Below are 24,718 nucleotides of genomic sequence, written 5' to 3'. Positions count from 1 at the left end.
TGTGAAGAAAGCTGAGTGCCGAAGAATTGATGCTTTTGAACTGTGGTGTTGGAGAAGACTCTTGAGAGTCCCTTGGACTGCAAGGAAATCCAACCAGCCCTCCCAAGGAAATCAATCCTGAATATTCATTGGAAGGACTGAAGTTGAAGCAGAAATTCCAATACTTTGGCCACCTGATATGAAGAATTGACTCATTTGTAAAGACCCTGATGCTGGGAGAGATTGATGGCAGGAGGAGAAGGGGACGACAGAGGATGAGATGGCTGGATGGCATCACTGACTTGATGGACATGGGTTTGAGTAAACTGTGGGAATTGGTGATGGACAGGGAGGCTGGCATGCTGCAGTCCATGGGGTGGCAAAGAGTTGGACAGTACTGAGCGACTGAACTGATCTGAGAGCTCCAATCTTACCATCTTAACTGCTCATAATACTCAAACTGCTCATGCTGCTCATTTCTTCTCATGACTCAGAAAGTCATAGAATTCTCTACAAGGTGACTTTTAATTTTTTCTTCTTTAAAAAAAAAAAACAAGGAAAAAACCGGCATCCTTTGACTTCATGAGGTTTGTCCTGGCAGCCAGATCATCTTCATTTGAGATTGGCATTTATAAATCAGTCATCATTTCTCCCTATCACTCTTCTTCCCATCCATATCTTTCCACTTGCTGACATTTTCAGCTTCAGATTTCTTTCTATTCATTCTCTCTTCCTCTCTTGTTCCTCATTAATCTGAAGGATAAAGTCACCTTCACATAGACTTTCTGGGTAACAGAGTCGAAATCATCACCAAGAGCTGCAACAATGTCAGGATCCAAATCCAGATGAGGGCCCAAAATAGGAGCTGGTTTAGTTACCAGTCAATAACTTCCTTACATTCTGTTTTAAACTCTGATGAAGGCAAATTAATTCCAGGGCCTAGAATTATCAAAGTCTCCTCTTTCTCCTCTCTCTTGTTATGTGTACTGAAGGTAATTTGGATTTAAGCATGTAGGGCCCAGATGCTTCTTTCAAATGCTGTAGGTGGTCATAATCATCATCAAAGCAGTCTTCATAACTTCCTCTGTTTTGTCCACATTCTTCATCATTTATTTTCTTTGGAGGCAACAGAACCCTCTGGGGTGATTTTACATCTGTTTGCTAAAGACTCTGACTTGAATGGACCATGTGAAAAAGACACACTTTTCCTCTCTGTAAAGGACTTTTTGCCCCCATTCTGTTGCAGTGTGGGGCTAATATCAAGAAGTGACCTGAGGGTCCCAGAGCAGGTGACACAGCTTGGAAGTGGACAAAGCCCAGATAGCACATTTCAAGGCCATATCATACATCTGTTCTTGGGCTTCAAAGTATAGGCCTGAATTGGCTCAGAAACACAATAAAAGCTACAAATATTCCATGCAGCAAGGTCTAAAAACACCTAATCCCTACCTCCCACACCTGCAGGGTTAGCCAAAGCTGTCAGGAGTCCTAAGTTAACTGACTGTGTACCCCACTCAAGCTTGAAAGTCCACATAGCCCACAAAGCCCATAAAGCCCCACCCTTGACCCAAACACTGATTTCCCCTGCTATTTTGTCCCCTCCTTCATCTATTTCTTATTTATTTCTCAAGGTTCCCTGTCCATTTGCCAAGATGCTGGAGTCTGAGTGATTTTTCCACTCCAGTTTGAATCATAGATCAGGAAGTGGGAATGCTCATTTGTTAGCATTCTTCGTGTCCCAACCAAAGTACGTGAGGGTAGCTGAAGAGTACATGTTTTCACTTCATTTTATAGGCACTGACATATATTTCTTAATTTTTAAAGTTTTCTATAGAGATAACAATCTGAGAATTGCTTGAGACTGTTTGAGAATAATGCAAAAAAGAATCTTTGGTTTGATTTGGAAACAAATATTATAATTTAAAATATAATGTAGTCTATACAAATGTGTTGATGTACATGTTTAAATAACTGTGAAATGATTATTGTATAAGCAGATAGAAAATTTTATCATTGTAAATATGTTAGTGCATTAAGAGCAAGAAATTAGTATTATGAAATTCTAAGGTTTGTTTTATATATGCTTCCTGATGGCTCAGTGGGTAAAAGAATATGCCTGCATTGCAGGAGACACAGGAGACGCAGGTTCGATCCCTGGGTCAGGAAGATACCCTGGGGAAGGGAATGACAACCCACTCCAGTACTCTTGCTGGGAAATCCCATGGGCAGAGGAGCCTGGTGGCTGCAGTCCATGGGGTCACAAAAGAGTCAAACATGACTGATTGACTAAGCACATATATATATATACACACACACACACACACACACACACACACAATATTCCTCTTTCTTATGTTGAGATAAACCTTGAGTTTATCATGCTTTTCTTTTTGTACTTTGAAGATGGTGCTGCACTTCTAGCTAGTGTTGTTTTCTGCAAGAAATCTGTCACTACTGTCTTTATGTTTATATATTATCTTTGTACTCAGGTTCCTTTTAAGATTTTTCTCTTTAGCACTAGTTTTAAATAATTTTGTTATAATATCCCTTGATGTATTTTTTTTCTTTTTTTCTTCCATATTTCTTGTTCTTGGGGTTTTCTAAGTTTCTTGGATCTGTGAGTTTATGATTTTAATCAAATTTAGTACATTTTCAGCTGCTACTGCTTTATAAATGTTCCCACCTCCCACCCACCCTTTTGGAGACTCCAGTTATATGCGTATTTGGCTGCCTTTAGTCATCTCACAGTTAATAGATACTCTATTAATGTTTTCTGTCTTTTTTTCTCTATGTTTCATTTTAGATAGTTTCTGTTGTGGTGGCTTCAAGTTTATTAATTGTTACTTTATTTTCAGTGTGTAATTTATTAATTTCATCTCATATATTTCTCCTCTTAGACATTGTAATTTTAATCTCTAGACATTCCATTTAGGTTACATTTATATCTTCTATATTTTACTTATTTTCAAACTTTCTCTTACTGCTTGAACATATGGAATACGGTTGTAACTGGTTTAATGTCCTTGTCTACTAATTTTATCATCTGTATTGGTTATGATGGATTTTTTTATCATTATAGATTATATTTTCCTATCTCTGTATGCCTGGTAATTTTTCAGTTTTATATAAGACGTTATGAATTTTATCTTGGGTGTTTAATGTTTTTATTTTCTATTAAGGTACTCTTGAGCTTGTTTTAGGACAGAGTTAGCTGGCAAATATTTGATCCTATATAGATCTTGCTTTCCAAGATGAAACTAGAGTTGTATTTATTAGGTGAAACTAGAGTTGTATTTAGTCCAGAGCTAACTTACCCCCACCGGTGAGGCAGGATCCTTCTTCATACTCTGAACTAAGAGTATAATGAAATTTTACACTCTGATGGCTGTGGTGGTTTAGTCGCTAAGTCATGTCCAACTCTTTGCAACCCCAAGGACTGTAGCCCGCCAGGGTCCTCTGTCCATAGGATTTTCCAAGCAACAGTACTGGTGTGGGTTGCCATCCCTTCTCCAGGGGATCGCCCCAACCCAGGGATCGAACCTGGGTCTCCTGCACTGCAGGCAGATTATTTACCCTGATGGCTGAGACAGGCATCGTTCCTGACCCTGCTTGGCTGCTCACACTGGCCCTGCTCTTTCTTGACCTCAGGTAGTTTCCTCACTATGTATGTACTGATCAGGACTCCACCTAATACACAACAAAGACTTCTGCAGAGCTCAGTCTGCACATCTCAAGAGTTGTCTCTTTGTCCCTTCCGGTACTCTGTGATGAAAATTTTAGTACCTTAATTTTCCTGGACCCCTAGCTCTGTCTCCTAACTTAAGGAGATACCTGGGCTCCATCTGACATTCCGGAAATGTTCTTCAGGCAGTAAACTAGTAATCAAAGGGCTCACTTGAACTTTAACTTTTCCCTGTCCTTCATTTCCTGATATCCAATGTTTTAAATACTGTTTTTTTTGTATATTTTGTCTGTTTTTTTCCCAGTTGTTTCAAGAGAGAATGTAAATTTAACCCCTCTTATTCAGTCTTAAATGAAGTAGAAGTCCTGTTGCTTGATTTTTTAAAATCTTGCACCAGCCTTACATGCTGGTGTAAACGCCACTTGGTCATGATGAACCAATCTTTTTATTGCTGGATTGGGTTTGCTAGTAGTTGGCTGAAGAACTTTACATCTGTGTCTATGATGGATATTGGTCTGTACTTTTATTTCCTCATAATGTCTTCATCTGCTTTTGGCCTCAGATAATTGAGACCAAAATTAATGAGACCTTCATAAAATGAGTTGGGGAATGTTTTCTAATCTTCTAGTGTCTACAACAAGCTGTGCATAATTTATACTTTTTCTTTATTAAATGTTGAGTAGAATTTCCCAGTGAAAATATATGGACCTGGAGTTGTCTTTGTTGGAAGGTTTTAAGGACAAATTCAATGCCTTTAATAGATATAAGACTGTTAATATTCCCTTTTTCCTTTTGAGTGGAATGTGATACTTTGGATCTTTTAAGGAATTGATGAATTTCATCAGAGTTGCTAAGAGCAATTTCTGTGGAATGGTGCATGCCAAAGCCAGGCTGGAATGGATTAAGAGGTCTTTAGAGGAGTTTTGGTGCACAGGATGTGGTAGTTTCTGAAGAGATGTGGGTTCAAGAGAAGGTTTTTTAAAAAAATTATTTAAATATAAATAGGAACAATAGAATATATGCTGATGAGGGTAACCCAGTAGAAAATTCTGGTTGCCCAATGTTTAATTCATATGATTAGTGTGTAATCAAATAAGATAAAAGGTACACAAACTGATTTTAAACTGTAGAATGGTATGCAAAGCGAGTTTTAACATGAATCTAGTACACATTTTTCTTAAGCTTTTCTTCCTTGCATCCTTTATCAAGGCAGATTACTGGATAGTGAAGAGCTTCTCCATCAGCTTGGAAAAAACAAGCTGCTAGGTAACCCTTGATCTTCAGGCTTAATCCCAAATGAGAATTATTGTAGTTGAAAGGGGAGATGTTTTAATACGTTATTACTGTCGCTTGGTTCCCCACTTACTCTCCCATCAGTTGACCAGTTGATATTTTGTTTCTAAAATGGGAAATAAAAAATTATGTTGATAATTTTTACTCTGTTGTGAAAATAACCACTGAATGGAGCCAGCGAGATGCTCTAATGGCCTTAGAAAAGGAAGGAGTCTCAGCAGCTGGGATGGAAACAGTGATAGAGGGGACATGGGATGAGAGAGAGATGACTCTGCTGACTGGGATCAACAAATTATCACTGATTTGGAGCCAGTCATCATGCAGAGATGTGGGACAAGAGTGTCGCAGGCAAAAGCATACCATAAATGCGAAATCTGAGAGGGAAAATGCTTAATGTTATTCAATGTATAATGTGACAGAATACAGTAATGGTGAATGTCACAAGATGAGATCTCCAATATAGGACAGGATCCAAATTATTAGTGATTTGTGGACTATGGTTTAAAAAATTACATTTTATTATTTGTTTGTTACTAAAGAGAGGATTTCTGTTTTTAAACATCACTTGGACTACTGCATTAAAAAAATGGACTGGAGCAAGCAAGAATGAAGGCTGATAGACTATTGTGGTAATTCATAAAATGGTGGTATTATATGCTAGGGTGGAGATAAATTACGTAGATAGATTTGGAATGTGTTTTGGAGTAAAGGTCAAAATCTGAAATTAGACTGAGGTTAAAATTCTTCTGTGGCTTACTTATCGAATGACTTCAGACAATTTTTTAAAACCTTTCCTACATGTCTTCTCATCTGCAGAGTGGAGATTATGGGAATATTAAAGTAACATATATAAAATATAAGCTTTATGTCGTGATGTCTGACATGTAGTAGTCCCTTAATAAATAGTGGTCATCATTCTTAAGTTATTGTAGTCTCATAGCCGATATTCCTGTGTCCAGTGCTCTCTTCACAGAAACGTATCTCCATATTGCCACTAGAATTATCTTTTAAGCTACAGATCACGCAATTTCTTTGCTTCAGAAACCCTTTAAGAAATCCTTCAAGAAATCCTTCAAATCATGTTGTATACCAAGGACGCACATTTGTTGCATCTTCGTCTCTCACATCAGTCTTCTCCCATTTACCACAGACTTTGGACTGGTACTTAATAAATTCTAATGTGCCTATAGCTCACCGGGGGATCTTCTTAAAATGCAGACCCTAAATCAGAAGGTTTGAGGTTCTGCATTCCTAACAAGCCTCCGGGGGATGCTGTTTCTTCTGGTCTCTGGACCACACTTTGAGAAGCATGGTACTAGAGTACTTTAAGTCCCTGAAAGGTTCCATGATGTCCCTGTAACTTTGGCTCTTCTCATCAGTCTGATCTCGTTGTCCAGACTGACCTTGCCTTATTTCTGTGCTTAATGAAATCATTCTCATCTTTCAAGGTCTATCTAGCTCAAAGATCATATTCTCTATAAAATTTTCATCGTGTCCATTTTATTTATCATTGCAACTTCCCAAATGTTTGCTTTCTCAAGTCCCCATGGTATTTTGTAATAGTTCTTATTACAGCATATGTCATTTTGCACTGCCACTGATGCTTAGACCCATGATTTTCCTTATTGTGCGGTGCTCCTTGGGGGTCAGGCACGTGTCTCTCTTTCTTCCGTAAGTTGCATGGCCCCTTGCCCAGAGGACACCTGGCAGTGCCCAGTAAATACTTCTTGAATAAATGCAACTGATAAATGAAGCGGTGGATCACTCTATATAGCAAATGTTAGTTCAAGTAAATTAAAAAGGGATTTTTAAGCTTAAAGTATTGATTTTGCATTTCTTTATGTAAAATACTTCTATACTTCTTAAATTTTCTTCAGTGTGCTAGCTAATCACCCAAAGCATTGGATATCCATAATGTATATCTATTAGTTTTTAACAGAGAAGTATATCTTTTCGAGGTTGTAAAGCCTTAGGCTTTCTCTTAGCTAACGCCAAGCTAAAATTTATAAAATTATGCACACTGTGACTAATGATTTCTCTTAACTGTGCTGTCAGAGTAACATGATTAAAATTTTTTTTGCCTGAAGCTGATAAGGAATGAGAAAAAGAGTGAGAATATAACTGCTTTTCTAACATTCAAAGTATATAAAGAGAATAGGAAAACTACTTAATATATGTTTTAATATCTATAGCCAAACCCCCAAATTTTCGTTTCAAATTCTTTCAGGTATAACAGCTGTCTAATGGAGAAACTTAAGGATCACACAGGATGAAAAATTTCTTAAGGGCATGTGCAGTTGTGCCAACTTCTCAAGAAGTCTTTAGCCTTCGTAAAATTTTCCCAAAGAAAGGAATCAGGTTAGCCCTCCCTCCTCACCTCAACCAGGGACAATCTCTTTGAAATCTGTCAGAACTCCTTGCTTACTTTGCATCATAAAATGAGAGCATCCCCTAAAATGGCTAGGCGAGAGATATGTACAGCTATCAGAACTTGGACAGCTCTGTTCTCAGGACTGATCGATTGTGTTTTCCGCGTGCACATCTCTTGGTGTTGCTGATTTCTGTTAAGTAGACGTTCAGATTTTAATTTGCATAGCATTAACACTTTTCCCTGAGAAGCACCAGTTTTATGGAGACATTTCCTTGTTGTTCTCATGCAATTAAAAAAAAAAATCCACGGGGCATTCATTAACACTTCTGAAAGTGATAGGCTGTGTTTTTATGCCATTTTCATTTGCACTGCTTCTGATCTTGCCATAGCTAATTAAAGGGGAATTTAAGGTAATATAAACAATGTCTTTTTTGGCTATAATAAAGCTATTTTTCTTGTCTGGTAAAGAAGAAAAGGATACAGGGTCTCTTGAACAAAGGATAAGGATGTACTCTTCATGGCTTGACTCTCAAGAAGCCTTATAGTCCATTATGTTTGAGCTCACGTCCTTTGTGAAACTTTCTCCCTGGGTAATTTCTACTACTTAGTATTCTGTCCTCTTACTTCAGCCCAGGGAGGGTGCCCTTAAGCAAATATGTTTGGAGAGAAGGTAGGATTTCAACTGAGACTTGAAATAGGAATATGATTATAGTATTAGGAGAAAAGCTAGTTGGTTATGCTTTATTTATAGGAGACCCAGGTTCAGACCCTGGGTCGGGAAGATTCCCTAGAGAAGGGAACGACAACCCACTCCAGTATTTTTGTCTGGAGAATCCCATGGGATCCTGGCAGGCTACACTCCATGGGGTCACAAAGAGTTGGACACAACTGAGCAACTAACACTTTCACTTATTTAGAAAGAATTGTCAGCTGAAGCCCATATATAGGGAGAAGGTCAGTAACATTCTGGAGGTAGCTCAATAACCAGCTTTGTTGGATAACAATAGATATTTCAAAAAGGAAAATTGAGACAGATTTTTGAGAAACTTCAATTTGGAGCATGAATATGGTACCTATTGGACTTTATAAAGTACATATTGGTAAGCTATTAAAGTATTTTTTTTTTTGACTGCCAGGATGATGGCCATATTAAATTTGGATGGGCATAGTAAAGAGATATCCTGGGACTACAAGTAATTCTCAACTAATTAGGAAAAGGAGGGAAATATAATAGATGAAACTGAGTTTTGGCAAACTGACCTGCATATATGATCTTGTCCACGGAAAGCTCACAAACTCAAGCAGTAAATGGGCAATTTTAGTAACAGGAGAGCTTCCCTTGTGGCTCAGACAGTAAAGAATTTGCCTGTAATGCAGGAGTCCTGGGTTTGATCCCAGGGTCAGGACAATCCCTTGGCGAAGGGGATGGCAACCCACTCCAGTGTTCTTACCTGGAAAATTCCATGGACAGAGGAGCCTGTGGGCTACAGTACATAGGGGGTTGCAAAGAGTTGAACACAACTGAGCAATTAACACTTTCACTTTCACATAGTAACAGGAATCACGGCTTTTACTGGGAAATAGCAATAAAGAACACTAACCAGAAATTTTGGAAGTCAGGGAGGTGACATGCATGTCACAAAAGCTTCCTATTTGGAAGCTCCCTTGCCAGTGGGGGATAAGTTCATAGTGCACTAATCAGGTGAAGAAAGAGTTTATCATAATTGAGGCAGAGAATTAGGGACTCCTTGTTACTCACTAAGGTTCAAAACAGGATTTCAATTTTATAGTTTCTTTGTGTGTGGTGGGATGGAATATGTGGAATATAGGAGCTGGGATTTTAGACTAATTAATCTGGCAGAAAATAGAGAGGAAAAGAGAGCCAGACTCTCAGTCTGATGAATAAGGCCAACTGTATCTGTCTACATGATTTCCCCAGGCTTATACCTGGTTCACTGGACCTTAGTTTTGGTTAGTGATGGAGGCGATTGGCTTGAGGAAATCCAGCTGTTGGTGCTGGATCATCATATCTAATCCAGCAGTGGTACTGATGTTGTAAACTACTGTGGGGATGAACCTATAGTCATTGAATCGACTTTGGGGAAGAAGCAGAGAAAATGAATCAGGGTATAGCAGATGTTTCATTTAATGTCTGTCCCCTCTGGAAAACTCTTTAATAGGCTTTATGACAATGTTCAGATGCAATGATCTGTTATTCAAGTCCCCATCCAATACAAATTAAATGCCTCTGTCCTATATTATCTCTCACCATTCCCTACATTGAGTTTCCTTTGCAAGCAACTTAATTTACACACTAACCTCATTCATGTCATGCTTCTCATTTCCACTTCTTTTTTTACAGTTCTTTCTTCCTGGAACATCCTTTTTAAAGGTTTTCTCTACTACAAAATTGTGTAAGATCCAAGACAGTCTTTTTGTGTAGCTTTTGCTTATTTCAGCACAAAGTAACTTCTCTCCCAACATTGATCTTATCCATAAAACATTTGCTTATCCTTCATTCCTGTGAGAATTCTTAGTTCTTGATTCTTCTTAATCCATATTATTGCCAGTTTATTGAGAGTCTACTATGTAGACTTTGTAACAAGTTCCAACCTTTGGAATTCCTAATCTCTGTCAAAATATATCACTGGGTATATTACTCTGCTCAGTTTATCATAGACTGGGGAGGCTTAAACAACAGAAATTCATTTCTCAGAGTTGGAGAGACCGGCAAGTCCAAGATCAGGGTGCCCTTGTCCTGGTTTGCAGATGGCTGTCCTTTTGCTGTGCTCACACATTGTAGAGACAGGAAACTGAGATGTCTCTTCCTCTTCCTTAGAAGGGCACTAATCCCATCATGGGAGCTTCACCCTCATGACCTCACCTAAACCTAATTACCTCCCAAAGACCACCAACCCCTCATACCATCATTTTGCAGATTCAATATATGGATCTGGGAGGGGACACAAATATTCAGCCCATGACATTCTACCACAGGCCTCCCACAATTCGTGTCCTTATTGCATGCAAAGAGCGTGCATCCCAGCATCCCTAGAACTCTCAACTTGCTCTAGCATCAACTCTAAAATCTAAAGTCCAGTTTCATCTAAGTATCATCTAAATCAGATATAAATGAAACTCAAGGTACAATTCATCCTGAGGCCAAATTCTTCTCTAGCTGTGAACCTGAAAAATCAGACAAGGTATTCTTTTCCAAACTCCAGTAGTAGGACATACTATTGGGTGGACATTCCCATTCCAACTGGGAGAAATAAGAAAGAAGGGGAGGGTGATAGGTCCCAAAGGTTCTAAAACCTATCAGAGAAATTCCATTAGCCATGATGGTGCAGGAATAATCCTTCTTGGTTCAATGCTTTAGCCTCCAAGCCTACTAGGGTGCAACAGTCACCTTCCCAGCTTGTCTGGTTGGCCCCAACCCCTGGGGCTAAGCAGGGCCAAGGCTTTCTGCAGAGGCCCTAACCACACTGGGGCTTTATGTGGAGGCAGTGGGCCCCTCCTCTGAAAACACAGTGGTGACACCTTTGTCCTGCCTTTTCCCAGGGCCTGTGCACTGGGCCTGTGGTGGGAGTGGGTAGGCCTGACGATCTCTGAATCATCTTTGGGGTCCTTCTTCCCTTCACTTTTCTTGAAAAATATTCACAGTGTAAAATTCAAGATGTTTTACAGCCTTCCTTCATCCTCTCCCACTTTCTTTGTCCCCTTTTACTTCAGTTCACAGTGCCTTTGCTGATTTAATCCTATTGATATCTCTGGTCTCTGCTGAGATGGCTGATAATTTCATGAGCCATACTCATGATCTCTTTATCAAATGATGGCTCAGACACACTAAGTGTTCTCTTCAGAACAAGTTTTCTCACTTTTGCAATATCGATAGGCTGTGATTTTTTTTTTTCCCCACAGCTCCAAGTTCTGGTTCCTTTTTACTTAGCGATTATGCTTTAATTTATTCTTCCTTTTCCATTTTACTGTAGGTAGTCAGGAATGATCAAGCCACTCCTTCAATACTTTGCTTAGAAATCTCTTCTGCTAAATATCCAATTCCATTGCTTGCAAGTTCTATCTTCTATAGAACACTAGCACATGAATACAATTTATACAAGTTCCTTGCCACTTTATAGCAAGGATTGCCTTTCCTTCAGTTTTCGATGTGTTCCTTATTTCCATCTGAGATCTTGTCAGTGTCCTTGGCTATCCATGTTTCTACCAAGGTTCTAGTCATGATTATTTATGTATTCTTTAAGAAGAACTTTTTCTATCTGAGCTTTCATCAGAATCACCCTTTATGTCCATATTTGTATCATGTACCTCAAAATTCCTCTAGCCTTTTCCCATTACTTGGTTCTAAAGTCACTTACACATTTTTAGGTAGCTGTTAAATCCTAGTGGCTCAGACAGTAAGGAATCTGCTTGCAATGTAGGAGACCGGAGTTCGATCCCTAGGTTGGGAAAGTCCCCTGGAGAAGGGAATGGCAACCTACTCCAATATTGTCTGGAGAATTCCATGGGCAGAGGAGCCTAGTGGACTATAGTCCTTTGGGGTCACAAAGAGTTGGACACAACTTAGTAACTAACACTTTCACTTTTCACTAAAGCAGCATTCTGCTTTCTGGTGCCACTGGCACATAACAATTCCAAATGTTTATGTACTTAATAACAGAACTTCCAAATACATGAAACAAAAACAGAACTGTAAGGAGAAGTAGATAAATTCACAATGATAGTTGGAGATTTCAACATTCATTTTCAATAGTTAATAGAATAAGAAGACAGAATATTAGGGAAATTATAGAGTTGAACAGTATCCTCAACCAGCTTGATCTAATTGACATTTATAGCACCCTCCAACTAATAATAGCAGAATGCACGTTCTTCGTTGGTGCACAGGAAGTGTTTATCAAGATAGACTGTATGCTGAGTCAAAAAATAGATTTAAATACAATTTAAAATGTTAAAATCATATTAAACATGTTATCTGACCACAAAGGAATTAAATTAGAAATCAGTAATAGAAAGAATTTTTGATAAATCATCAAAAATTAAACATACTGTTAAATAAACCATAGCTCACAGAAGAAATGAAAAGGGTAATTAACAAGTATTTTGGCTTGAATGAAACTAAAACATAGCAGTTAAAATTTATGGAATACAGCTAAACAGTACATAGAAAAAATTTTGTAACACTGATTTCACATTTTAGGAAAGAAGAAGGATCACCAGTGGCCCAAGCTTTAACCTTAAGAAGTTAGAAAAGGAGAAGATGAAACCCAGAGTTAGCAGAAGAAAAAGAGTAATAAAAATGCTAGCAAAAATCCATGGATTATAATACAAAATAACACAAAAATCAATGAAACTCAAAGCTGGTTTCTTGAGAATATCAATAATGTTGATAAAATTCAATATTTTGATCAGGAAAAAAAGAGGAGATGCATATTGCAAAAATCAGGAATAAGATAGATGACATCACTGCAGATTATACAAATATGGTAAAGAGATGAGAGAAGAATACATGCATATGGCCAGCAGATACATGAAGAGATACTCAACATCCGTAGTCATCAGGGAAATGTGAATCAAAACCACAATGACCTCACATCTGTAAGATGCCTATTATCAAAATGATAAGAAATGTGTGGGCAAGCATGTGGAGAAAATGGAACCCTTGTGTATTGCTGGGGGCAGGGGTGTAAATTGGTGCAGTGATTTTTGGAAAACAGTATGGAGATTCCCTCAAAAATCAAAAACAGAACAATCATATGGTTCAACAACTCCACTTTTGGGTATATAGCCAAAGGAAATAAAAACTCTAACTTGAAAAGATATCTGCACCTCCATTTTCATTGCAGCATTATTTTAAACAGCTAAGACTTGGGAACAATCTAAGTCCATTGACGGATGAAGAAAGATGCGATATATCTCCTTCACATATATAAATGAACTATCATTCAGCTATAAAAAGGATGAAATCTTACCATTTTTGACAACATAGACAGACCTAAGTGAAATAGTCAAATAGAGAAATACAAATATTGAATGATCTCACTTATATGAGGAATCTAAAAGAAAAAAAAAAAACTGAACTCATAGATAGAGAATACAGATTGGTGGTTACCAGAATTAGGGAGTGGGAGGTATTAGAGTGGTGATATGAGAAAAGATGGTCAAAAGGTACAAACTTCCAGTTATAAGATAAATAAGTGCTGGGGATGTAACGTACAATATTGTGACTATGGTTTCCCTTGTGGCTCAGCTGGTAAAGAATCTGCCTGCAGTGCGGGAGACCTGGGTTCGATCCCTGGGTGGGGAAGATCCCCTGGAGAAGGGAAAGGCTACCCACTCCAGTATTCTGGCCTGGAGAATTCCAGGAACTATATAGTCCATGGGGTCACAAAGAGTCGGACACGACTGAGAGAATTTCACTCACTCACTCACTCTTGGTTAGCAATACTGTGAAAGCTAAGATAGTAGATCATAAAAGTCATTATCAATAGAAAAAGTTCTTTATCACTAGTGCCACCTGGGAAGCCTGCACCTAAATGTGGCTGGCTAAATTATTGTGGTGGTCATTTTGCTATATATATATATATATATATATATATACATACATACATACATACATATATATATATAAAATCATTGTGTTGTACACGTAAAACCAATTCAGTGCTATATGTCAGTTACATCTCAATAAAGAAAGATAGTAGGGGAATATTATATACATTTTCACACTAGTAATTTAGATAAATGACACAGACTAAGTCCCTAAAAGCTATCAACCCTCATTCAAAAATTCAGCCCTATATATTAAAGTAATTGAATTTTTAGCTAGAAACCTCTCCTGCTCCAAAAAAAAACAAAAAACAGAAAAAAAAAAAAAAAAAAACATGCCCAGCTGGTTTCACTGCTTAATTCTAATGTAAAAAGAAATAATACCAAATTTGTGTAAATTCTTTCAAAATTTAAAGAGGAGATACAGCTTGCCAGACGATTCTATGAGGCAGGAATTCCCTGATATTAAAAGCAGACAAAGACATTACATGGAAAGAAAATCACAGACCAATATCTGTCTTTAATGTAGATGAAAAAGTTTTAACAAAATTTTCAAAAATCAAATACAAAAAAAAAAAAATCAAATACAACAATGTGTAGAAGTGATAATACATCATGACCAAGATAAACCCAGGAATGGCTGAGCAGGAAAGATGGCGGAGGAATAGGACGGGAAGATCACTTTCTCCCTCACAAATTCCTCAAAAGAACATTTCAACGCCGAGCAAACTCCACAAAACAACTTCTGTAGGCTGGCAGAGGACATCAGGCAACCAGAAAAGCAGACCATTGTCTTCAAAAACAGATTTTTAATCTTTGCTCTTAGGTTTTTGTTGTCAATTTTGTACATTTAAAAACCCAAACTTCACTACCCAAGTTTACCTGAGAGCGAGATTACTAGCTTGACCACTCTCTCCTCCTCTGGACTTTCCTTTTTCTCCACCAGGTGGCCTCTGTCTCTTTTCTCCCCCATCTCTTCTCTATCCAACTCTGTGAATCTCTGTGTGTTCCAGACGGTGGAGAACACCTAAGGAACTGGTTACTGGCAGGATTTGTCTCTCTCCTACTCATTCCTCTCTCTTATCCTCCTGGTCTCCTCTGTCTACTTCCTCCCTCTCCTCTTCCCCGTATAACTCTGTAAATACCTCTGAGCGGTCCAGACTATAGAGCGCACATAAGGAAGTGACTACTGGCTAGCTTGCTCTCTCCTCTTTTGATCTCACCACATCTCATTCCAGCTACCTCTAACTACCCCCTCCATCTTCTCTTCTCCTTGTAACTCAGTGAACCTCTCTGAGTGTCCCTCAATGTGGAGAAACTTTTCATCTTTAACCTAGATGTTTTATCATCGGTGCTGTATAGATGGAGAAGCCTAGAGGCTACTGTAAAAATAAAACTGAAAACCAGAAGCAGGAAGCTTAAATCCAAAGCCTGAAAACATTAGAGAACTCTTGAATTCAGGGAACATTAAGCAATAGGAGCTCATCAGATGCCTTCATACCTACACTGAAACCAAGCTCCACCCAAGGGCCAACAAGTTCCAAAACAAGACATACCACACAAATTCTCCAGCAACACAGGAACACTCCCCTGAGCTTCAATATACAGGCAGCTCAAAATTATCCCCAAACCTTTGATGTCTCATAACCCATTACGGGTCACTCCACTGCACTCCAGAGAGAAGAAACCCAGCTCCACCCACCAAAACTCCAACACAAGCCTCCCTAACCAGGAAACCTTGACAAGCCACTGATAGAACCCCACCCAAAGAGAGGAAGCTCCATAATAAAAGAGAACTCCACAAATTACCAGAATATAAAAAGGCCACCCCAAACACAGCAATATAACCAAGATGAAGAGACAGAGGAATACTCAGCAGGCAAAGGAACAGGAGAGTTGCCCACCAAACCAAACAAAAGAGGAAGAAATAGGGAATTTACCGGAGAAGGAATTCCGAATATTGATAGTGAAAATGATCCAAAATCTTGAAATCAAAATGGAAACACAGATTAATAGCCTAGAGACAAGGATTGAGAAGATGCAAGAAAGGTTTAACAAGGACCTAGAAGAAATAAAAAAGAGTCAAAATATAATGAATAACGCAATAAATGAGATCAGAAACACTCTGGAGGCAACAAATAGTAGAATAACGGAGGCAGAAGATAGGATTAGTGAAATAGAAGATAGAATGGTAGAAATAAATGAATCAGAGAGGAAACAAGAAAAACGAATTAAAAGAAACGAGGACAATCTCAGAGACCTCCAGGACAATATGAAACACTCCAACATTCGAATTATAGGAGTCCCAGAAGAAGAAGACAGAAAGAAAGATCATGAGAAAATCCTTGAGGAGATAATAGTTGAAAACTTCCCTAAAATGGGGAAGGAAATAATCACCCAAGTCCAAGAAACACAGAGAGTTCCAAATAGGATAAACCCAAGGCGAAACACCCCAAGACACATATTAATCAAATTAACAAAGATCAAACACAAAGAACAAATATTAAAAGCAGCAAGGGAAAAACAACAAATAACACACAAGGGGATTCCCATAAGGATAACAGCTGATCTTTCAATAGAAACTCTTCAGGCCAGGAGGGAATGGCAAGACATACTTAAAGTGATGAAAGAAAATAACCTACAGCCCAGATTACTGTACCCAGCAAGGATCTCATTCAAATACGAAGGAGAAATCAAAAGCTTTACAGACAAGCAAAAGCTGAGAGAATTCAGCACCACCAAACCAGCTCTCCAACAAATTCTAAAGGATATTTTCTAGACAGGAAACACGAAAAGGGTGTATAAACCCGAACCCAAAACAATAAAGTAACTGGTAATGGGATCATACTTATCAATAATTACCTTAAAGGTAAATGGGTTGAACGCCCCAACCAAAAGACAAAGACTGGCCAAATGGATACAAAAACAAGACCCCTCTATATGCTGCTTACAAGAGACCCACCTCAAAACAAGGGACACATACAGACTGAAAGTGAAGGGCTGGAAAAAGATATACCACGCAAATAGAGACCAAAAGAAAGCAGGAGTGGCAATACTCATATCCGATAAAATAGACTTTAAAACAAAGGCTGTGACAAGAGACAAAGAAGGCCACTACATAATGATCAAAGGAACAATCCAAGAAGAAGATATAACAATTATAAATATATATGCACCCAATATAGGAGCACCGCAATATGTAAGACAAATGCTAACAAGTATGAAAGGGGAAATCAACAATAACACAATAATAGTGGGAGACTTTAATACCCCACTCACACCTATGGACAGATCAACTAAACAGAAAATTAACAAAGAAACGCAAACTTTAAATGATACATTAGATCAGTTAGACCTAATTGATATCTATAGGACATTTCACCCCAAAACAATGAATTTCACCTTTTTTCAAGTGCTCATGGAACCTTCTCCAGGATAGATCACATCCTAGGCCATAAATCTAAACTTGATAAATTCAAAAAATCGAAATCATTCCAAGCATCTTTTCTGACCATAATGCATTAAGATTAGATCTCAATTACAGGAGAAAAACTATTAAAAATTCCAACATATGGAGGATGAACAACGCACTTCTGAATAACCAACAAATCACAGAAGAAATCAAAAAAGAAATCAAAATATGCATAGAAACTAATGAAAATGAAAACACAACAACCCAAAACCTGTGGGACACTATAAAAGCAGTGCTAAGAGGAAAGATCATAGCAATACAGGCATACCTCAAGAAACAAGAAAAAAGCCAAATAAATAACCTAACTCTACAACTAAAGCAACTAGAAAAGGAAGAGTTGGAGAACCCCAGAGTTAGTAGAAGGAAAGAAATCTTAAAAATTAGGGCAGAAATAAATGCAAAAGAAACAAAAGAGACCATAGCAAAAATCAACAAAGCCAAAAGCTGGTTCTTTGAAAGGATAAATAAAATTGACAAACCATTAGCCAGACTCATCAAGAAGCAAAGAGAGAAAAATCAAATCAATAAAATTAGAAATGAAAATGGAGAGATCACAACAGACAACACAGAAATACAAAGGATCATAAGAGACTACTATCAACAGTTGTATGCCAATAAAATGGACAACGTGGTAGAAATGGACAAATTCTTAGAAAAGTACAATTTTCCAAAACTGAACCAGGAAGAAATAGAAAATCTTAACAGACCCATCACAAGCACGGAAATTGAAACTGTAATCAGAAATCTTCCAGCAAACAAAAGCCCAGGTCCAGATGGCTTCACAGCTGAATTCTACCAAAAATTTCGAGAAGAGCTAACACCTATCCTACTCAAACTCTTCCAGAAAATTGCAGAGGAAGGTAAACTTCCAAACTCATTCTATGAGGCCACCATCACCCTAATACCAAAACCTGACAAAGATGTCACAAAAAAGAAAACTACAGGCCAATATCACTGATGAACATAGATGCAAAAATCCTCAACAAAATTCTAGCAATCAGAATCCAACAACACATTAAAAAGATCATACACCATGACCAAGTGGGCTTTATCCCAGGGATGCAAGGATTCTTCAATATCCGCAAATCAATCAATGTAATTGACCACATTAACAAATTGAAAAATAAAAACCATATGATTATCTCAATAGATGCAGAGAAGGCCTCTGACAAAATTCAACATCCATTTATGATAAAAACTCTCCAGAAAGCAGGAATAGAAGGAACATACCTCAACATAATAAAAGCTATATATGACAAACCCACAGCAAACATTATCCTCAATGGTGAAAAATTGAAAGCATTTCCCCTAAAGTCAGGAACAAGACAAGGGTGTCCACTTTCACCACTACTATTCAACATAGTTCTGGAAGTTTTGGCCACAGCAATCAGAGCAGAAAAAGAAATAAAAGGAATCCAAATTGGAAAAGAAGAAGTAAAACTCTCACTGTTTGCAGATGACATGATCCTCTACATAGAAAACCCTAAAGACTCCACCAGAAAATTACTAGAGCTAATCAATGAATATAGTAAAGTTGCAGGATATAAAATCAACACACAAAAATCCCTTGCATTCCTATACACGAATAATGAGAAAGTAGAAAAAGAAATTAAGGAATCAATTCCATTCACCATTGCAATGAAAAGAATAAAATACTTAGGAATATATCTACCTAAAGAAACTAAAGACCTATATATAGAAAACTATAAAACACTGATGAAAGAAATCAAAGAGGACACTAATAGATGGAGAAATATACCATGTTCATGGATTGGAAGAATCAATATAGTGAAAATGAGTATACTACCCAAAGCAATTTACAAATTCAATGCAATCCCTATCAAGCTACCAGCCACATTTTTCACAGAACTAGAACAAATAATTTCAAGATTTGTATGGAAATACAAAAAACCTCGAATAGCCAAAGCAATCTTGAGAAAGAAGAATGGAACTGGAGGAATCAACTTGCCTGACTTCAGGCTCTACTACAAAGCCACAGTCATCAAGACAGTATGGTACTGGCACAAAGACAGACATATAGATCAATGGAACAAAATAGAAAGCCCAGAGATAAATCCACACACATATGGACACCTTATGTTTGACAAAGGAGGCAAGAATATACAATGGAGTAAAGACAATCTCTTTAACAAGTGGTGCTGGGAAAACTGGTCAACCACTTGTAAAAGAATGAAACTAGATCACTTTCTAACACCGCACACAAAAATAAACTCAAAATGGATTAAAGATCTAAATGTAAGATCAGAAACTATAAAACTCCTAGAGGAGAACATAGGCAAAACACTCTCCGACATAAATCACAGCAGGATCCTCTATGATCCACCTCCCAGAATTCTGGAAATAAAAGCAAAAATAAACAAATGGGATCTAATTAAAATTAAAAGCTTCTGCACAACAAAGGAAAATATAAGCAAGGTGAAAAGACAGCCTTCGGAATGGGAGAAAATAATAGCAAATGAAGCAACTGACAAACAACTAATCTCAAAAATATACAAGCAACTCCTGCAGCTCAATTCCAGAAAAATAAACGACCCAATCAAAAAATGGGCCAAAGAACTAAATAGACATTTCTCCAAAGAAGACATACGGATGGCTAACAAACACATGAAAAGATGCTCAACATCACTCATTATTAGAGAAATGCAAATCAAAACCACAATGAGGTACCACTTCACACCAGTCAGAATGGCTACGATCCAAAAATCTGCAAGCAATAAATGCTGGAGAGGGTGTGGAGAAAAGGAAACCCTCCTACACTGTTGGTGGGAATGCAAACTAGTACAGCCACTATGGAGAACAGTGTGGAGATTCCTTAAAAAATTGCAAATAGAACTGCCTTATGACCCAGCAATCCCGCTGCTGGGCATACACACCGAGGAAACCAGAATTGAAAGAGACACATGTACCCCAATGTTCATCGCAGCACTGTTTATAATAGCCAGGACATGGAAACAACCTAGATGTCCATCAGCAGATGAATGGATAAGAAAGCTGTGGTACATATACACAATGGAGTATTACTCAGCCGTTAAAAAGAATTCATTTGAATCAGTTCTGATGAGATGGATGAAACTGGAGCCGATTATACAGAGTGAAGTAAGCCAGAAAGAAAAACACCAATACAGTATACTAACACATATATATGGAATTTAGGAAGATGGCAATGACGACCCTGTATGCAAGACAGGGAAAGAGACACAGATGTGTATAACGGACTTTTGGACTCAGAGGGAGAGGGAGAGGGTGGGATGATTTGGGAGAATGGCATTCTAACATGTATACTATCATGTAAGAATTGAATCGCCAGTCTATGTCTGACGCAGGATGCAGCATGCTTGGGGCTGGTGCATGGGGATGACCCAGAGAGATGTTATGGGGAGGGGAGGTGGGAGGGGGGTTCATGTTTGGGAACGCATGTAAGAATTAAAGATATTAAAATTTAAAAGATTAAATAAAAAATTAAAAAAAAGGAAAAACCATAAAAAAAATAAAAAAAATAAACCCAGGAATGCAGGATTAGTTTTAACATTTGAAAATTTGTCAATTTAATACACCATGATCAGCTCAATATATGAAGACAAAAGCATTTGACATAATCTAGTATCAATTCCTGATTAAAATCTTGCAGAAAAGTAGACATAAAGAGATACTTTCTTAGCTTGATAGAGAGTTATAAGAAAAAACTACAATTAAAATTATACTCCATGATGAAGAGCTGAGTATTTTCCTCACTAAGATCATGAACAAGAGAAGGTTTTCTGCTTTTACCACTTCTATTCAATATTATAGGTTCTAGACATGGAGGGAGGAAGAAACCCCAAAGGCATACAAATTGCAAAGGAAAAAGTAAACCTGTCTTTATTGACTGATGGCAGGATTGTCTCTGTACAAAATCCAGTGAAATAATAAAAATAAAACTTATTTACACTAATTCAAAATATATTAAGTGAATTTTGCAGGTTTGCAAGACACAAAATCAGTATACCAACCAAAGAATCAGTTGTGAAAAGGCCTCTATCAGTAGTTTTGTTAAATTGAATCGTATTAGGATTAACAAAAGAAGAAAGATAAAAAACCTGTTGATAACTGCTCTATTAGTATGGATCACTCTTTCATGGATACCATGTTGTTAATAGCCTCAGAGGATTAAATCTGCTTTGTTTTCTCCCTTCAGACTATTAAGTATGTCCTCTGAAACAGCAAGGGTTGGAGTTACACTTAGGACTCTGAAACTCTCCAACTTTTTATTCTATTTAATTTTGTTCTTTATTTGTCCTACCTAATTCTTGCATTCCACGCTATTGTATTGGCAAATATATGACCTCACAGAAATCAAGAATTGTGATCTAATGTAGAGATTCATGATGTTCTTCATTCTTCAGTCTTTTGTTTTGTCTAATTAGCTTACTTCACTCAAATGTTCTAAATAGCCATTTTCAAGGAATTTCTATGTTAGATATTGAAACCTAAAATAAAATTCCAAGAAGTAAATAACAATTTTAGCTGCATCACGTAATTCCTACTTCTACACTGGTTCCCAGGGTTTGATTTGACACAGGTGGGCTTAAAGAGTTGGCCCATTTCCAAGCCATCTCCTATATAAACATTGACGAAGAAATTGGTTGCAGTGTCGGTTATGGTCCACACAAGTGATTATGCTTAACTGACATCAAAAATATTCTTTTTTTCTGTATTTCCATCCAAATGGTTAAAAAATATGTGACAGATTACCCATGCATTTGAGTGAGAATAACACTAAATGACTATAGTTTTTAGGATAAGAGAGAAAGTTTTTTGGTTTATTTCATGGAAACATTTAATATTTTAAAATGTTGCAATGTGTTAGAAAATACTGAGTCAAAGGTTTGAATAATTTAGACGTGTATGTTTCTAAAAAATAAAAATAAGAAAAGTAACATATATATTAAACATAACTCTATGCCTATTTTAAAATTGCTTTCATATTCTCTGACCCTGAGAATTTAAAAACTAATGACAAGAATTCTTAGAGAGTAAAATATTATATAGTAAAGCAAAGATGTCCCAATTATTCTAGCTTTCTGGTATTACCTCTTTTTTTTTTTTTTTTGGTATATATTCAATCTTAGTAGACTAACTTCTATCTTAAATATTGTGAGAGGCGTACTGTTTTGCCCAGTACTTCTACTGATTCTTGGTTTAAGGTGAGTCATTTTTAGTGTACTCTAAATTCCAGCCTCAATTCCTATTTTTCTTTTTCTCTAGCTTCTGTCATTTTCCTACTCTGCTTCTTTCTTGGGTATAAACTCAGCCATGCTTTTTTTCTCCCCATTTCCCCAAATTATACCACAAGAAGACTGTCGTGTGTCTTAGATTATATGGTTGATACAGAAAGCAAAAAAAGCAAGTTAAATTAGAACTAAATGTCCTCTGCTCATGCTGGCTGGAATTCCTCATTGGCCATTTGTCTTCATTGTCATTTTTCTGAGTTCCTTTTCTCTCCCTCTACTAGATTTTTCTGCCCTCCCTAGTAATTCAAGTACCTGCTCACCATATCTGCATCATCCTTTGCCCATTAATGGAAAAGGTTCACAATTTTTTTCTGAACAAATAAAATCAGAATTTTCCCCCTACATTAACTGATCAGTCCAAAGAAATTAAAAAAAAATCTTCTGGTAAGTAAACAAACAATAAATAACTTAAATATTTCATTTGTTTGTTTTGTATATTAAGATACTGAGTAATTTTGTAGAGAATATCTCATGTTGGGGCTTCCCTGGTAGCTCAGCTGGTAAAGAATCCACCTGCAATGTAGGAGACCTGGTTCAATTCCTGGGTCGGGAAGATCCACTGGAGAAGGCATAGGCTACCCACTCCAGTATTCTTGGGCTTCCTTGGTGGCTCAGATGGTAAAGAATCTGCCTGCAGTGCAGGAGACCTGGGTTGGATCCCTGGGTTGGGAAGACCCTCTGGAGGAGAGCATGGCAACCACTCCAGTATTCTTGCCTGGAGAATCCCATGGACAGAGGAGCCTCACGGGCTACAGTGCTGGGGCCGCAAAGAGTCGGACACGACTGAGCAGCTAAGCGCAGTGCAGCGTCTCTGTGGGTGTTGGCTTGGTGTCAGTTGATGCCACTGGGAAGCTTGTTTTGGTTCTTGACAGCAGTGCCACTGTCATTAACTGGTGCCTGTGCCAAGTAGTGGGCTTCCCAGGTGGCGCTAGAGGTGAAAAACTGTCCGCCAGTGCAGGAGACATAAGAGATGTGGGTGGGGAAGACCCCCTGGAGGAGGGCACGGCAACCCACTCCAGTGTTCTTGCCTGGAGAATCCCATGGACAGAGGAGCCTCACGGGCTACAGTGCTGGGGCCGCATAGAGTTGGACACGACTGGAGCAACTTAGCATGTATGTATGTGACCAGTAGATAGTAAACACTTTGAATATCACCCCTAACTATGTCTATTTTCCTATCTGAAATAAAGGAGACCATTAATGTAGTTTTATTTTTAGTGTTTTATAGTTATTATGATTCTTTTTCTTGGTTGACCCATTTCAGATTGCTTTCCTTTCATGCTTTTAATCAAAGATTGATAATATCTTAAAGAAATGATATACTCATAAAGAAAAATATCTAGTGAAGCATATTATTTTCTGTTTGCTTTTTTCCTAATCTCCTTACCTCAAAATCTAGGTGCAGTTATATGTGATTTTCCCAGTGGTACATAGATCAGAATTTAGCTTTTAGACACATTTTTACCTATAAATTCTAGAAAACATTTCACTATTTCTGTGTTTTCTGCTTTATGGGATTTTTGTAAAAAAATAAAATCTCTAAGTTGATCTGTGTTGTTACTGCCATTATGGAAGCTGAAAGACTAAAACTTCAGTGTATGTAATATATTCCGGCATAATATTTATTTAGATTCATCTTGTAGCTGATTTTCTCTGGTTTAAGTATAAACTTCCAAAAATGAACACAGCAGTGCCTTAATCATATGTATCATACTAGTCTGAATCCTAGGATGTTTACTTCAGGAGTATGACCCAGTGTTTATAGCTTCAGAAAATTTGAACCTAATTTTCAGAAATCGGCCTATAAACTTGATTTGAAATAAGAAGACAATATTTTCTCAAAATAAAGCCATCTCTTTTAGATTTACTTATAACAGCTGAGAAGCAAGGACTTTTTTGAATCTTGGGAATGTGAGAATAGGATGATTTCAGTTCTGTGTAGACTTCATAGCCCCTCAGATGGAGGCGCAAATAAAATGATGGCTTTGCTGCAGCTGGTAAAATTGCCAGTGCTGGCATCATCCCTTCAGTAAAAGAAGCAGTAGAAAGACTGCTGTTTACTT

The 24,718-nt window shown here is 37.6% G+C and overlaps 1 pseudogene; it reads right to left on the bottom strand.

The window, feature by feature from the left end:
- Nucleotides 1-524: 524 nt before the first annotated feature.
- Nucleotides 525-3,323, bottom strand: LOC101115459 (protein LTV1 homolog; annotated as a pseudogene).
- Nucleotides 3,324-24,718: the final 21,395 nt, after the last annotated feature.

This window comes from Ovis aries, chromosome 6 (assembly GCF_016772045.2).
Source record: "Ovis aries strain OAR_USU_Benz2616 breed Rambouillet chromosome 6, ARS-UI_Ramb_v3.0, whole genome shotgun sequence".
In the NCBI taxonomy this organism is placed as follows: Eukaryota; Metazoa; Chordata; class Mammalia; order Artiodactyla; family Bovidae; genus Ovis; species Ovis aries.
Note: the sequence above shows the minus strand (reverse complement) of the source record. Positions and strands in the feature narration are given on the sequence as shown.